The sequence below is a fragment of the Capricornis sumatraensis genome, chromosome 9, assembly GCF_032405125.1.
Source record: "Capricornis sumatraensis isolate serow.1 chromosome 9, serow.2, whole genome shotgun sequence".
Classification (NCBI taxonomy): Eukaryota; Metazoa; Chordata; class Mammalia; order Artiodactyla; family Bovidae; genus Capricornis; species Capricornis sumatraensis.
This window is the reverse complement of record NC_091077.1, coordinates 54,908,403-54,924,785: the sequence shown is the minus strand read 5'-3', so window position 1 is coordinate 54,924,785 and position 16,383 is coordinate 54,908,403. Positions and strand designations below refer to the sequence as shown.

At 39.9% G+C, this 16,383-nt stretch overlaps 1 protein-coding gene across 1 annotated transcript in view; it reads right to left on the bottom strand.

Moving 5' to 3' along the window:
• The window catches only part of KCTD16 (potassium channel tetramerization domain containing 16), a 309,259-nt gene that overhangs the window by 259,226 nt on the left and 33,650 nt on the right, over positions 1-16,383 (bottom strand). The window lies entirely within an intron of this gene.

Below are 16,383 nucleotides of genomic sequence, written 5' to 3'. Positions count from 1 at the left end.
TCATGTATGGATGTGAGAGTTGGACTATGAAGAAGGCTGAGTGCAGAAGAATTGATGCTTTTGAACTGTGGTGTTGGAGAAGACTCTTGAGAGTCCCTTGGATTGCAAGGAAATCCAACCAGTCCATTCTGAAGGAGATCAACCCTGGGATTTCTTTGGAAGGAATGATGCTAAAGCTGAAGCTCCAGTACTTTGGCCACCTCATGCAAAGAGTTGACTCATTGGAAAACATTCTGATGCTGGGAGGGATTGGGGGCAGGAGGAGAAGGGGACGACCGAGGATGAGATGGCTGGATGGCATCACTGACTCGATGGACGTGAGTCTGAGTGAACTCTGGGAGTTGGTGATGGACAGGGAGGCCTGGCATGCTGAGATTCATGGGGTCTCAAAGAGTCGGACACGACTGAGCGACTGAACTGAAGTATAAAACAAGCTTCCAGATTCTATTTGCATTTAATTTGGTATCAGTAGATGTATATTTTCTTCTCTTTTAAAAGTATTTACTCTCTCAAGGTTAAGTACTTTCAAAGACCCACCATCTCAACTTGTAATAAGGGACACTTCTTTAGGATAGGAGAAAGCCTGTTATAAGTTTCTCTCCAATCAACTATAAGGTCTTGAGAAAACTACAAAAATATGACCACATGATCCTCTTTAAAAAAAAAAACAAAGATTCTTTTATTTTCTATAGCCACATGGAGGCAAGAATTTCATTTTTGGACACCTCAAAAAGGGATCAAGAGTTCCAAGTACTGAAATTATACAAAGTTCTTCCCTATTTTTTAAAAAGGAAATAAATTTGATGAATATACAATCACCTTGATGAGGAAACTTGTATACAGTACGTGTTCTGTGCCAGTCACAATTCTGGTGCTCATGAGAACACACAAACACATGAAGTATCCTAGTCCCTGAAATGCATGCATTACACTACTCTCACTATTTGAAAATAGCTATAAACATTAATAAAAAACATTTACTGATACCCAGCTTCCAATATTCCATAACTAGAAGAGAACTGATATATAGGGTATCTTTCTGTAATATATAATCACATAGTATGTAAATATGTAATAATTGTAAGTGGCGAGGTAGGAGAAAAAGATATGCTGGCTTGGGGGTAAGGATGACAATGAAAGGGGGTTTGGTGTGAGACACAGCAAGATGACCATGAATATTCAAGCATACAATATCCTGGATGAAACTGGGATCCCTTCCCAAATGGATACATCTAGATTACAATACGATTAATTCTACTCTATTAAGAGACTTAGATATAGCTCTGGACATGGCTGGCTTTAAACAACAGGTCACAGAAATTACCTACTGAGTTCCCTGTGGTCATTGACCAAAGGAGTTCCTGATAGTAGAGATATCAACTCCTAGTGAAGATGGAAAAGAGGAAGAGCAAGGGGGGAGAGAAAAACAAGATAGAAGGAGATGAGAAAAAAAAAGAACCTGCGTTAGGCAGCAATCTCCATGCTGCAATCACTGAGTTAGAGACAGTTCCAGATGGATGAAACTTCTCTGACACTCAGCCTTTGCCCTGAAACTTACCTACTTGTAGCATGATCTATTTGCTTGTCTTTTCCAGCAAAATGTTCCATTAAGGTTTCTAACATGAGCCTCATAATCACACTGAAATTCAAGAAACTCAGTAGAATGATTCTTTGTGATCTGGTTGAACCCCACTGAGAAAAAAATTCACCTGTGAGACTGCAGGTGCCAATTGTCACTCTAGCCTGTACTAATCAAAGGTGAGAACTCTTGGCTCTTTTAGTTTTTCTAAGGAAGTGACATTCCTATTTATTATTCATCTACTTTAAGTTTTCACAGAAAGCATTAGGCTACCTGTCCAATGTTGGCACCTAAGGAAAACTGACACACTGAAAATTAATAATAGCAGGTTGAAATACTTGTAGATTTTCTGAAAACAGAAAAGAAAAAAATCAAGATTAACTCTGATTTGGCTTTTGGTAGCTCTGTCCATCGGAGAAGGCGATGGCACCCCACTCCAGTACTCTTGCCTGGATAATCCCATGGACAGAGGAGCCTGGTAGGCTGCAGTCCATGGGGTCGCAAAGAGTCGGACAAGACTGAGCGACTTCACTTTCACTTTTCACTTTCATGCATAGGAGAAGGAAATGGCAACCCACTCCAGTGTTCTTGCCTAGGGAATCCCAGGGATGGGAGAGCCTGGTAGGCTGCCGTCTATGGGGTTGCACAGAGTCGGACACGACTGAAGCAACTTAGCAGCAGCAGCAGCTCTCTCCATAATGCTATTTACTAGAAAATATTTATGCAGCCTTTGCCCAGCCAAATAAATCAGCACATGGATACTTGGATTTAGAAAGATGATAAGTGGGGTGGGCAATGATCTCTTACATTTTAAAAATAGATTAATGACAACATTTTTCTGAATAAACTTCTTTTTCCTTAAAATTTTCAACTTTACAAAAGCTAATATACACACGACTTTCAGAAATAGATTTACTACCTATACTATATTGATAGTTCACACACTATAAGCTGCCAATGACATGTTGATATATGTAAATTGCATATGTACATGCTATTTTGCGTAGAAACTGACTAAATGGTCAGGAAACTACTGCAGAAAACCCAAAACTTTGGGGATTGGAGAAGAGGTTTAAAATACCACTTTTCATGGCTGTCTTACTCAAAATTTATCACCATGCCCATTTTAGTTAGAAAATAACACTAAAAGGGCTGTCTTTTGTTTCTGCTACTTGCAAATCAACTACTCAGTTCAGCTGAAATAACACTAACAATAATAATAGCTACCATTTATTTAGTGTTTTGCCAGGTTCTCAGCTAATAATGAACTTGCAATATCTCACCATGTTCACAAGAAGCCTTTGATATTAGTAACATTTTTAACCATGAGGAAACTGAGGCAGATAGAAATTGTGTATTAATTAGCCCAACATCATGCAGCAGTGAACAATGGAGCTGGGGGTGAACCTGAGTACTTTGACTCCAGAACTCCCTTTTAAACAGTATGCCATCCTTCACTACCTACCCATACACGTTGATTTAAATATAGATTTGTCACTCAAAACTCTTCAAGCTTCACCTTAAGTGACCCTCATTGATTCATCACTTATATTTCAAGACTTCACTATACAGATCACAGAATCTGGCCAAACTGAGACTGGCCACTTCCCCATACACCCTGTATTTTTCCTTTTTCCAACTGTACTAATGGTATTTCCTTAATGCAAAACGCAGTCATGCACTAAGAGCAGAAGGAGTTGAAACCAATTTAAAATTTATATACAGATATATAATAATGATAAAGGCTAACATTTATCAAGCAGTTACTACATGCCAAGAACTGTATTAGTCCATTTACATAAATGTATCATGAATGAAATTGTGTGAAATGACACATGTAGTTATTGTTACCCCAATTTTCCAGATGAGAAAATCAAATCTTACGAAGGCTAAGTATTCTGTCTAAAACAACCTAACATATAAGTATTGCATTGGCCAAGAAGTTTTTTTTCCTAAGATGGTACAGAAAAACCTGAACAAACTTTTTGGACAACCCAATAATAGAGTCTCAAACTGAACTCCAAGTCTGCCTAACTCTAAGAAGCAAGTTTTTAACCATACATTCTAGGCTACATCTATCCCAAATTTTAATTTCCATTATAGTTGTTTAAAACTAAGTTCTATATTTTCCTACATGCATGCTCAGTCACTCAGTTGTATCTGACTCTTTGCAACTCTATGGACTGTAGCCTGCCAGGCTCCTCTGTCCATGAGATTTCTTAGGCAAGAATACTGGAGGGGGTTGCCATTTCCTTCTCCAGGGCATCTTCCTGACCCAGGGATCGAACCCACATCTCCTGAGTCTCCTACATTGGCAGACATATTCTTCACCACCCAGCCTTCTGGGAGGCCCTCTATATCTTCCTACTAAACCATATACTTCTTAGAACTAAAGCAAGATTTTGCATCTCTGCCCTACCCCCCAGTACACACACAGTTCCAAGTACAATGAAGTAAGAAAAGAAAACTAGAGTCCAAGTAAAAAAGTGAAGGGAGTAAAGGCAGAGGATTTCAGACAAATGTCAACTGTGTGACTTCCGTGATACAGAATCCCTGAGAGGAGTGCACTTTCCCTGCCCTCTGAAGCACCGCCTCTGCTAAATGTGCATCACTGTTGCCGTGGCTAGACTGGCACAGCAGCAGGTTACTGCAGAAAGAGCCCGCGCACTCCTCTTCTGCACAGCTGTGCCAGAACTATCCCCCAGATGTAAACCTAACCTTAGCTCCAAGAAGTACACAGTTTAGTAGAAAGAAGGCTGTGCCGGAAATGTCCCCAGGTGGAAGTGGCTCACAATCCCCTCACTCTCTCTGAATGCTGTGAAAAGCACTGTAGATTGTAAACAATTGGAACCCATTGTTAATTCAGGCTTCTCAGAGATTCTAAAGCCCCAGAGACTGTATAATTAGTTTAAAATTTTTAAAGGAGTAGGTTTTAAGTGAGATTGGGTGTATCCTCAGTTACACTGCCAGTGGTCAGTCTAAGAAATAAGTATGTAAATTAAAGAAAGTTATTTAAACATACCAGAGCCAGAAGATATTAATAAATCTGAGTGTGATTCTAAAAATGGGCAAAGACTTGAGTCAGCAAAATTTGAAACCACTTCTAATTTTATCTGACCCATTCGGTTATATTCTGCTTCTTGTGACAATATTAGTCTCTATGGTGTCATAGAGAACTAGCATGGGAAGAACAGCAGACAAAGTCAAGAGACAGGATTCAAGGTCAGGTCAGACGGTCACTTAAAGCAGAGTAAACTCCAGGAAGTTATCTGGTGCCTACGAGACTTATTTTCATATGTACAATAGATACGGCCTGACTTATTGAATTTGTATTCTTAGTACAAAAACCCACAAGAAATACTTTACTATTTGTAAGGTCTATTACATAATATATATTAATCAATGGGGGAAAAACTGTAGCCACACTGTGAAGATAATATGTAATAAACATTTTTTATTTGATTAAAAGAGAGAATTGGTTTTTTTCTCCCTATCTCCTCCTTTTTCTCAGTTGACTGCATAATATGTGCCAGATATTGTATTAGGTGCTGGGAATATAGTGACAAACTAATCAGATAAGATACCTTGTGGGGTAGGGGGTAGGATGACAATAGTTAATGTGTAAATAAAAACATGAACACTTTCAGAGGATGAGAAGTATTATAAATAAAATGATAATGATTACAAAAGAACTTGAGGCAATAACACATGGTTGACAATTGGAAAAATCAGAGAGTCTCTAGTATAAAAGAAAAAGTGGAAAGAAAACTCCAGAAAAAAGAGAACAGCAACTGCAAGTCCCTAAAAATGAAGTAATTTTGGCAAATTCAAGAGACAGAAATAAGTCCCCTACAAAAGGAACATAATGAGTGAAGAGGAGGGTATCATGAGGTAGCTTGATCAGGCAATACATATAGGATGGGTCTTGGAGATTCAGTTTTAAAAAAGTAATTTAGATTTTAGTCTAAAGGCAGTGAGAAGTCATTGGATAGTTTTAATTAGGAGAGCAACTTAATTTGATTTACATGGTCAGAATCTTTGATAAGACCAATAAAGAGGTGTGCATGCTAAGTAGCTTCAGTCGTGTCCAACTCTTTGTGACCCCATGGACTGTAGCCCACCAGTCTCCTCTGTCCATGGGATTCTCCAGGCAAGAATACAGGAGTGGGTGTCCATGCCCTCCTCCAAGGGATCTTCCTGGCCCAGGAACTGAACTTGTGTCTTTTATGTCTCCTGCTTTGGCAGGCAAGTTCTTTACCACTAGTGACACCTGGGAAATCCCAACTTTTGCTGATATGAACCCCAATGAGGGCCGTCTGCCCAAACATCGTTTGATCTCTGGGATATACCATCCTCATCATCACATCATTTCTCTGAACACTTCAATGGCCCCCTCACTGTCCTTGGCATGAAGACCAGAATCCTCAACATTGCCACAAAGCACTGCAAGGTCTGAACCTTGCATGTCTCTCAACCCCATATGATGGTCCACTTCCTCCTTGCCTCTGCCTTCTAGACCATCCGGACTTCCTTAGGGTCTTTGAACATGTCATTCTCCCTATCACCTCAGAACTTGTGCAGATGGTATTCCTTTGGCCTGGAATACTCTTATTTCCTCCATGTATCTTGCCAACCCCTATACTTAAGTCTCATAGCAACTGTCACTTCTTGAGGATGTTTTCCCTAACCTCTATGATGAGATCAAATCTTCTATCCTCTTATTTTATATTCCTATAGAAACACAGTCCTCTCCTTGAAAGTATCTATCACAGTTATGACTTCACACTGATTGGTTTGATTCTTTAATTAATTTGTATCTCCCTTACAAGACTGTAAGTGCCTCAGGGACAAAGATTGTGTTAATATACATATTTGCTCTGAAATTCCCCGTATTCAGCACAGTACTGAAATCAAGCGGGAATTCAATTAATAAAAAAAAAAAATCAACCAGGCAGAAGAAGAAATAAAAAGTGATAACAAACCAAGAGGAAAAAAACAGACAATATAAATAAACTCACGTGAGATCCAAGTAGTAAAGTTATGAGATACAGACTATGTGTTCAAAGAATTGATAGACATAATTAGGAATTTTGACAGGAACTGGAAACTATTAAAAATAATCAATAGAAAAACATGTAATTGGAAATTATAATAATCAAAATTAAGAACCCAATGAAGGTTTTTGATAGTACAATAAATTCAGTTGAAGAGCAAGTTAGTAAACTAGAACATAGGTCAAAAGAAAACATCCAGAATAAACATGTGAAAAATAAATGCATTAAAGGAGAGGTGGGAACCAAAACAATCTGATCATATTGCAAATGTATGAAATAATCTCACTGAAGAGGACGCACGGAAAAGATGCTGACCTAAGTAATGCTGGAAATATATGGACTCCATAAAACTAAATGCAGAAGAAATTGTACATGAACACTGTCTTCTGGTTGGTAAAGTTGCACCCCACAGGGTACAGGTTACCAACTCTGAAACTGCTATACATGCATATTGGAATTGAACAACTAGGTAAATGGATAGCAAAAAGCAGGAACAAGTTTCTCCCTGTTGTGGGGTGGAGGGTGATTACAGAAAAACAAGGGGAGGAAGCAAGAACTCCTGTATAGCTTAATACAGATGCAGATAGTTGTATTATCTGTATAATAGGTAGATAGACAGGTAGGTAGGTAGGTAGGTATAGCTATGTATATACACGTGGCTGGGCTTCCCTGGTGTGGCTCAGTGGTAAAGAATCTGCCCGCAATGCAGGAGAAGCAGGAGATGTGTGTTCCATCCCTGGGCTGGGAAGATTCCCTAGAAGAGGAAATGGCAACCCACTCCAGTATTCTTGCTTGGAAAATTCCATGGACAAAGGAGCCTGAGAGGCTACAGTCCGTTGGGTCACATATAATCAGACATGATAGAGAAACTGAATACACACACACATTTACATGATTGGTAAACATACATTTATGCCCTCGCTATGTCAGATAAGAGAAACTAGAAGTATGTCACTTCAGAAGCGATAAGTTCACCAGCAACCTGATTTTGATTTCTAATACCATTATTCAATAAAAGAAACCAGGGCTCACCAGGGAAATGGTTGATCCCAGGACTAGGGTAGGAAATATTCAAAATAAACTTGGAGGATCTTATAGTAACAGAAATAATGAAGTGCTCCAAAATAAAAAAAATTTTTAAAAAACCCACGAAAACAAAATGCTGACAAAGATGGACTTATATCAAAGGAATATGGGAGTCACTGAAAGAGTTCCGAAGGACCAAAGCCAAAACAACCTGAGTAACAAAGTTTTAATACAAAGTTGCATTGTAACTCAAAATATAAAGTAAATGTCCACAACATAAATAAATAACTGAATAAAGAAATGAATGAGAAAAAAGAGAAAAAGCTCCCATGCAGAAGAATCCCAAATAATTTAAGTAGATATTATGCCCTTGAGGAGGAATATAACTCCACTCCTTAAGTGTGAGTGGGCATAGGACTTCTCTCCAAGGAGTATAGTGTGGAAAAATTAAAAAAGAGAGAGCGAGAGAGTAAACTTACAGGAAAGAAACTTGACAACCACTAATTCAAAGGATTAAGGTCAACAGTAAAAGTGATGTCAACGAGATAGTATAAACCTGTGATATGACATGATAAAAATAGCATTTTACTTCTGTGGTTTTCCTTCCAAAAGCCCACAACCCCAGTCTAACCATTACAAAAACATCAGCCAAAATGAATCTCAGGAAATAAGAAAACTATATGTAACATGGTATCTTGGATGGAATTCTAGAACAGAAAAAAAGACATTAGGTAAAAACTAAAGGAATCTGAATAAATTATGAACTTCAGTAAATGATAATGTGTCAGTATTTGTTTATTAGGGCTTCCCTGGTAGCTAAGTTGGTAAAGAATCTGTCTGCAGTGCAGGAGACCTAGGCTTGATCCCTGGGTCAGGACGACCCCTGGAGAGGGGAATGGCTAGCCACTCCAGTGTTCTTGCCTGGAGAATCCTATGGACATAGGACCCTGGCTGGCTACAGTCCATGGGCTCACAAGGAGTCAGACATGACTTAGCAACTAAACTACTACCACCATTGATTTATTAATAAATATTGACTGTATAAAATTCCTACAATGTCTGGTGAGCTTTAAGATCCATGTAGAATTAAAAAGATGTGGCAAGAGTGGCACATTAGTTGGGAAGTTGGCAAGCGTGTTTTCAGATGTAGGAAGTATATAATCGCCTATGGTTTGTATTTATTCAATAATAATAATTATAATAAAATTGTGTTGTGGGTAAATGCTCATTACTTTCTACACAAAACACCTGCTAAGAACTGTAATCCAAGTGTATGCCCTGACCAGCAACGCTGAAGAAGCTGAAGTTGAATGGTTCTATGAAGACGTACAGGACCTTCTAGAACTAACACCTGAAAAAGATGTCCTTTTCATTACAGGGCACTGGAATGCAAAAGTAAGAAGTCAATAAACACCTGGAGTAACAGGCAAATTTGGCCTTGGAGTACAGAATGAAGCAGGGCAAAGGCTAATAAACTTCTGCCAAGAGAACACACTGGTCATAGCAAACACCCTCTTCCAAAAACACAAGGGAAGACTCTACACATGGACATCACCAGATGGTCAACACCAAAATCAGATTGACTATATTCTTTGCGGTCAAAGATGGAGAAGCTCAATACAATCAGCAAAAACAAGACTGGGAGCTGACTGTGGCTCAGATCATGAACTCCTTATTGCCAAATCCAGACTTAAATTGGAGAAAGTGGGGAGAAACACTAGACCATTCAGGTATGACCTAAATTAAATCCTTTATGATTATACAGTGGAAGTGAGAAATAGATTTAAGGGATTAGAACTGACAGACAGAGTGGCTGATGAACTATGGATGGAGGTCTGTAACTTTGTACAGGAGACAGGAATCAAGACCATCCCCATGAAAAAGAAATGCAAAAAAGCAAAATGGCTGTCTGGGGAGGCCTTACAAATAACTGAGAAAAGAAGAGAAGTGAAAAGCAAAGGAGAAAAGGAAAGATATACCCATTGGAATGCAGAGTTCCAAAGAATAGCAAGAAGAGATAAGAACGCCTTCCTCAGTGATCAATGCAAAGAAATAGAGGAAAACAATAGAATAGGAAAGACTAGAGATCTCTTTAAGAAAATTAGAGATACCAAGGGAACATTTTATGCAAAGATGGGCTCAATAAAGGACAGAAATGGTATGGACCTAACAAAAGCAGAAGATATTAAGAGGAGGTGGCAAGAATATACAGAACTGTACAAAAAAGATCTTCACGACCCAGATAATCACGATGCTGTGATCAATCACATTCACCTGAGCCAGACATCCTGGAATGTGAAGTCAAGTGTGCCTTAGGAAGTATCACTAAGAACAAAGCTAGTGGAGGCGATGGAATTCCAGTTGAGCTATCTCAAATCTTAGAAAGATGATGCTGTAAAAATGCTGCACTCAATATGTCAGCAAATTGGGAAAACTCAACAGTGGCCACAGGACTGGAAAAGGTCAGTTTTCACTGCAATCCCAAAGAAAGGCAATGCCAAAGAATACTCAAGCTACTGCACAATAGCACTCATCTCACACACTAATAAAGCAATGCTCAAAATTCTCCAAGACAGGCTTCAGCAATACATGAACCATGAACTTCCAGATGGTCAAGCTGGTTTTAGAAAAGCAGAGGAACCAGAGATCAAATTGCCAACATTCGCTGGATCATCGAAAAAGCAAGAGAGTTCCAGAAACACATCTATTTCTGCTTCATTGAATATTTCATAGCCTTTGACTACGCGGATCACAATAAACAGTGGAGAATTCTGAAAGAGATGGGGATACCATCTTGAGAAACCTATATGCAGGTCAGGAAGCAACAGTTAGAACTGGACATGAAACAACAGACTGGTTCCAAATAGGAAAGGGAGTACATCAAGGCTGTATATTGTCACCCTGCTTATTTAATTTATATGCAGAGTACATCATGAGAAATGCGGGGCTGGAGGAAGCACAAGCTGGAATCAAGATTGCTGGGAGATATCTCAATAACCTCAGATATGCAGATGACACCACCCTTATGGCAGAAAGTGAAAAAGAACTAAAGAGCCTCTTGATGAAAGTGAAAGAGGAGAGTGAAAAAGTTGGCTTCAAGCTGAACATTCAGAAAACTAAGATCATGGCATCCGGTCCCATCACTTCATGGCAAGTAGATGGGGAAACAATTGACTTTATTTTGGGGGGGGCTCCAAAATCACTGCAGATGGTGACTGCAGCCACGAAATTAAAAGATGCTTAATCCTTGGAAGGAAAGTTATGACAAACCTAGAGAGCCTATTAAAAAACAGAGACACTACTTTGCCAACAAAGGTCTGTCTAGTCAAGGCTATGGTTTTTCCAGTGGTCATGTATGGATGTGAGAGACTATTAAGCAAGCTGAGCACCAAAGAATGGATCTTTTGAAGTGTGGTGTTGGAGAAGACTCTTTTGAGAGCCCCTTAGACTGCAAGGAGATCCAACCAGTCCATCCTAAAGGAGCTCAGTCCTGGGTGTTCATTGGAAGGACTGATGCTGAAGCTGAAACTCCAATACTTTGGCCACCTGATGAGAAGAGCTGACTCATTGGAAAAGACTCTGACACTGGGAGGGATTGAGGGCAGGAGGAGAAGGGGATGACAGAGGATAAGATGGTTGGATGGCATCACCGACTCAATGGACATGGGTTTGGGTAGACTCCAGCAGTTAGTGATGGACAGGGAGGCCTGGCACGCTGCAGTTCATGGAGTCGCAAAGAGTAGGACATGACTGAGCAACTGAACTGAACTGAGGAACTGTATATTTTTTATACTGTCCAAAACTCCTGTCTATAAACTAGAATACCAGTACATGGTCTTTAGATAAATAAGGATTTCCTGGTTTTGGAAGTCGAAGTAAGGGATCTTATCTATTAATACTCATAAGAAGTCTAACATATTTCAAAAGCCACCTTCCTTTCCAAAAAAAAAAAACCACACAAGTTCTTTTGATTACCAGCTCTGCTTCTGAATTTATAAATTTCAACTTACAAACAACTTTTAGAAGAAGTGGGTAAAGTATGCTGTGCATATGTGCTAAATCACTGCAGTCATGTCTGACTCTGCAACCCTATGGACTGTAGCCCGCCAGACTCCTCTGTCCATGGGATTCTCCAGGCAAGAATACCGGAGTGGGTTGCCATGCTGTCTTCCAGGGGATCTTCCCAACCCAGGGATCAAACCTGCGTGTCTCAGGTCTCCTGCATTGGCAGGTAGATCCTTTATCACTAGCGCCACCTGAAGTCCCTAGAGCATGGTGTACTCATGTACTATGCCTCTAAAGAACAGAATGGGAACCTTCAATTTTCAACTGCAACTTGGTTACCAGGTTGTATCATCGACATGACACAGTTAAATGAAGCAAGACACTGAAATGAGATTCCTTTCACATTTCATAGAACACAGGGATTGTGTGTTTTTTCCCCCTGCGGGGTGGGGGGGGGTGGTAAAGATTGAATGTAATATTTCAATCATACCCAAAAGAACATGAGTTAATATTTCATAGCTACTTAATCCACTCATTCAGAGACAGTAATGCAAATATTCAAATATTTATGCTTTGTAGGCAAAACATGGTGCCCTGAATTATTGTATTGTACTCTCTTATGCCACTGACTTACGATTCATTTCAGATCAGGTAACCAGAAAATCACTGTATTCAGCAGGGGAGCACTAGCAATAAGCTCTTTATACTCACAATCCTTTCATTTTTATTCACACATGAGCCTCATCTGCCTCCTCATCTGAAAAAAATTAAAATACCTACCAAAGTTATTGATTAAGAAGGGATTAGTATAAAAAAATACTATGTATTTAATTGATCTAATTGCAATTTCCGATCTACATTATGTATAATAATTCAAAGTCCCTTGTAAGAAGAGTGATTTTGCTGTAATAGCCTGTTATTCTCAGACATGAGTCCTTCAATATAAAGTCACCAAATCAACCATAATGAAAATCATACACTGAGTTTTCAACCTCACCCTTTAATGCTCCTGAAGAGCATTTAGAGAGCATGAGTAAGGTCAGAGAGGAATTGCATTATTTGGAATGCTTTTTACTCATTTAGTTCCCTTCTTTCTACTCTTGACTACCCCCAGGCTATCAAAGCAGGAAATTAGGTTCAGACAAAAATTTAAGACCATTCACAGTGAATTTCAGAGTTAAAAAGAGGAAGTAGGTACCATACACAACTTGAGGGAAGAATCTGTCCCGTTCTACACTGTAGTAATTTCAAAGTGTGAAGAGTAAGATACAAGGATGAGAGCTCATCATCTCCCAGTCAGCCTCTGTGCACATCGACTCAGCTGTTCTCCTCAGAGATATCACTCAGTTCAGTTCAGTCCCTCAGTTGTCTCCAACCTTTGCGACCCATGGACTGCAGCACACCAGGCCTCACGGTCCATCACCAACTCCCAGAGTTTACTCAGACTCATATCCATGGACTTGGTGATGCCATCCAACCATCTCAGCCTCTGTCATCTCCTTCTCCTCCTGCCTTCAATCATTCCCAGCATCAGGATCATTTCCAATGAGTCAGTTCTTTCCATCAGGTGGCCAAAGTTGGAGCTTCAGCTTCATCATCAGTCTTTCCAATGAATATTCAGGACTGATTTCCTTTAGGATTGACTGGTTTGATTTGCTTACAGTCCAAAAGATTCTCAAGAGTCTTCTCCAACACCACAGTTCAAAAGTATCCATTCTTCAGCACTCAGCTTTCTTTATGGTCCAACTCTCACATCCATACATGACTTCTGAAAAAACCATAGCTTTGACTAGATTGTTGACAAAGCAATGTCTTTGCTTTTTAATATGCTGTCTAGGTTGGTCATAGTTTTTCTTCCACGGAGCAAGCATCTTTTAACTTCATGGCTGCAGTCACCATCTGCAGTGATTCTGGACTCCAAGAAAATAAAGTCTGTCACTGTTTCCATTGTTTCCCCATCTATTTGCCATGAGTGATGAGACCAGAGGCCATGATCTTAGTTTTTTGAATGCTGAGTTTTAAGCCAGCTTTTTCACTCCTCTTTCACTTACATCAAGAGGCTCTTTAGTTCCTCTTCACTTTCTGCCATAAAGGTGGTATCATATGCATATCTGAGGTTATTGATATTTCTCTCTACAATCTTGATCCTCAAAGATATATTTCTTCCTTTATCTCCTCAATAACCTAAACAATCTAGTAGCACTGAGGGACATTTTTAACGCATGTATTGTCATCAAGTACCTTCTGATACGGGCTTCCCTGGTGGCTCATCAGTAAAGAATCTGCCTGCAATGCAGGACACCCAGGTTCAACCCCCGGGTTGGGAAGATCCGCTGGAGGAGGGCATGGCAACCGATTCTAGTACTCTTGCCTAGAGCATCCTGTGGACGGAGGAGCCTGGCAGGCTGCAGTCCACAGGGTTGCACAGACTCAGACATGGCTGAAGTGACTAAGCAGTGGCACTATCCCTTGATATGAAGGGCTGAGAAGGACACATAAACTCTCTGGAATCCTTCTCAATAATATGTAATCTCAACCAAATTACCATCAAACATCAGACATTGAGAGGCAAAAATGAAAGTAACTGACCAATACTCTTCAAAAGTGTCAAGGTCCTAAAAGTTAAGGAAAGACTAAGGTACTATCACTGGAGAAGGCACTGGCACCCCACTCCAATACTCTTGCCTGGAAACTCCCATGGATAGGAGGAGCCTGGTGGGCTGCAGTCCATGGGGTCGCTAAAAGTCGGACACGATTGAGTGACTTCACTTTCACTTTTCACTTCCATGCATTGGAGAAGGAATGGCAACCCACTCCAGTGTTCTTGCCTGGAGAACCCCAGGGGCAGAGGAGCCTGGTGGACTGCCGTCTATGGGGTCGCACAGAGTCAAACACGACTGAAGTGACTTAGCAGCAGCAGTAGCAAGGTACTATCACAGACTGGAAGATACCATAGAGACATGACTACCAAATGCAGCATAGGACTCTGGATGGGATCCTTTGAAAGAAAAAGGATATTTGGGGGAAAGAATGGTTAAATCCAAATAAGTTGTGTAGTTTTGCTAATAGTATTATACTAAGGTTAATGTCTTAGTTTGGGTAAATGTTTTAAAGTTGTATAAAATGTTAACCTAAGGAGAGGCTGAATGAAGGGAGACAGAGTATCGTATTATTTCTCACCTTTTCTTTCACACTTAAATTATCTCAAAAATTTTAAAAGTATTAAAAAGAAAAAGAAAAAATCTTATACTGTGATGTTTAAAAAAAGCTTTAAAAATCATACACTGTGATGAAGGAAAGAGATTGTAATCTCAAGAGATACTTGGGAAGTTTCAAAACTGCTGACTAGTTCCTCAGTAAATATGAATTATTCATTTGAATAATTCTGATGTGCAGAGTCAGAAGATGGCATAATATGATGGTTAATCACATGGACTTTAAGATCAGATATATCTTAGTTTAAAACTTCATTTTACCACTGATTAGCCATGACACGTTACCTAATGTCTCTGAAACTCAATTTTCTCACATGTAATAATGGGGTATAAATAGTACCAACTTCCCAGGGTTGTTGTGAAGGTTATTATACATAAAGCAGTGGTCCCCAACATTTGTGGCACCCAAGACTGGTTTTATGGATGACAATTTTTCTATGGGCAGGGCAAGATGGTTCACGTGGTACTGAGAGCTTTGGGGAGCAGCAGGTGAGGCTTCACTAGCTCACGGCCACTCACCCCCTGCTGTGGGGCCTGTTTCCTAAGAGGCGATGAACTGGTAGCAGTCCATGATCCCAGGGGTCGAGGACTCCAACTTAAAGTTCTTCAGTTCAGTTCAGTCGCTCAGTCGTGTCTGACTCTTTGCGACTCCATGAATCCCAGCATGCCAGGCCTCCCTATCCATCACCAACTCCTGGAGTTCACTCAGACTAATGTCCATCGAGTCGGTGATGCCATCCAGCCATCTCATCCTCTGTCATCCCCTTCTCCTCCTGCCCCCAATCCCTCCCAGCATCAGTCTTTTCCAATGAGTCAACTCTTCGCATGAGGTGGCCAAAGTACTAGAGTTTCAGCTTCAGCATCATTCCTTCCAAAGAAATTCCAGGGCTGATCTCCTTCAGAATGGATTGGTTGGATCTCCTTGCAGTTCAAGGGACTCTCAAGAGTCTTCTCCAACACCACAGTTCAAAAGCATCAGTTCTTCAGCGCTCAGCCTTCTTCACAGTCCAACTCTCACATCCATACATGACCACTGGAAGAACCATAGCCTTGATTAGATGGACCTTTGTTGGCAAAGTAATGTCTCTGCTTTTTAATGTGCTATTTAGGTTGGTCATAACTTTCCTTCCAAGGTAAACATATCCTTAAAACCTCTTTTAAGAAGAAATAAATGTCTTTCAGAATTCTCTTTACTCTAAATGCAAACTAAATTAGATTTTTCATTACTGTCTCTGGGGTCTGTAATGCATTTTTGTCTTGTAAAGAAGATACTTTAAAATCTCTCAGGGGCTTCCAGAGACACATTCCTTTGGCAGAAATCTTCTCTCTTAGGAAATTCACCAAAAATTCTTAATAACTTCCCCATTCGGATACCATGACCAAACACAAGATCAGAAAGAGCACCATCATTGCTTTTAACAATTCCCTTATACAGCATCATGGTTTCTTAAGTGCTTTTAAGTGCATTCTTTTAATTGATTCTCATAAAAACTCTTAGAGGCCT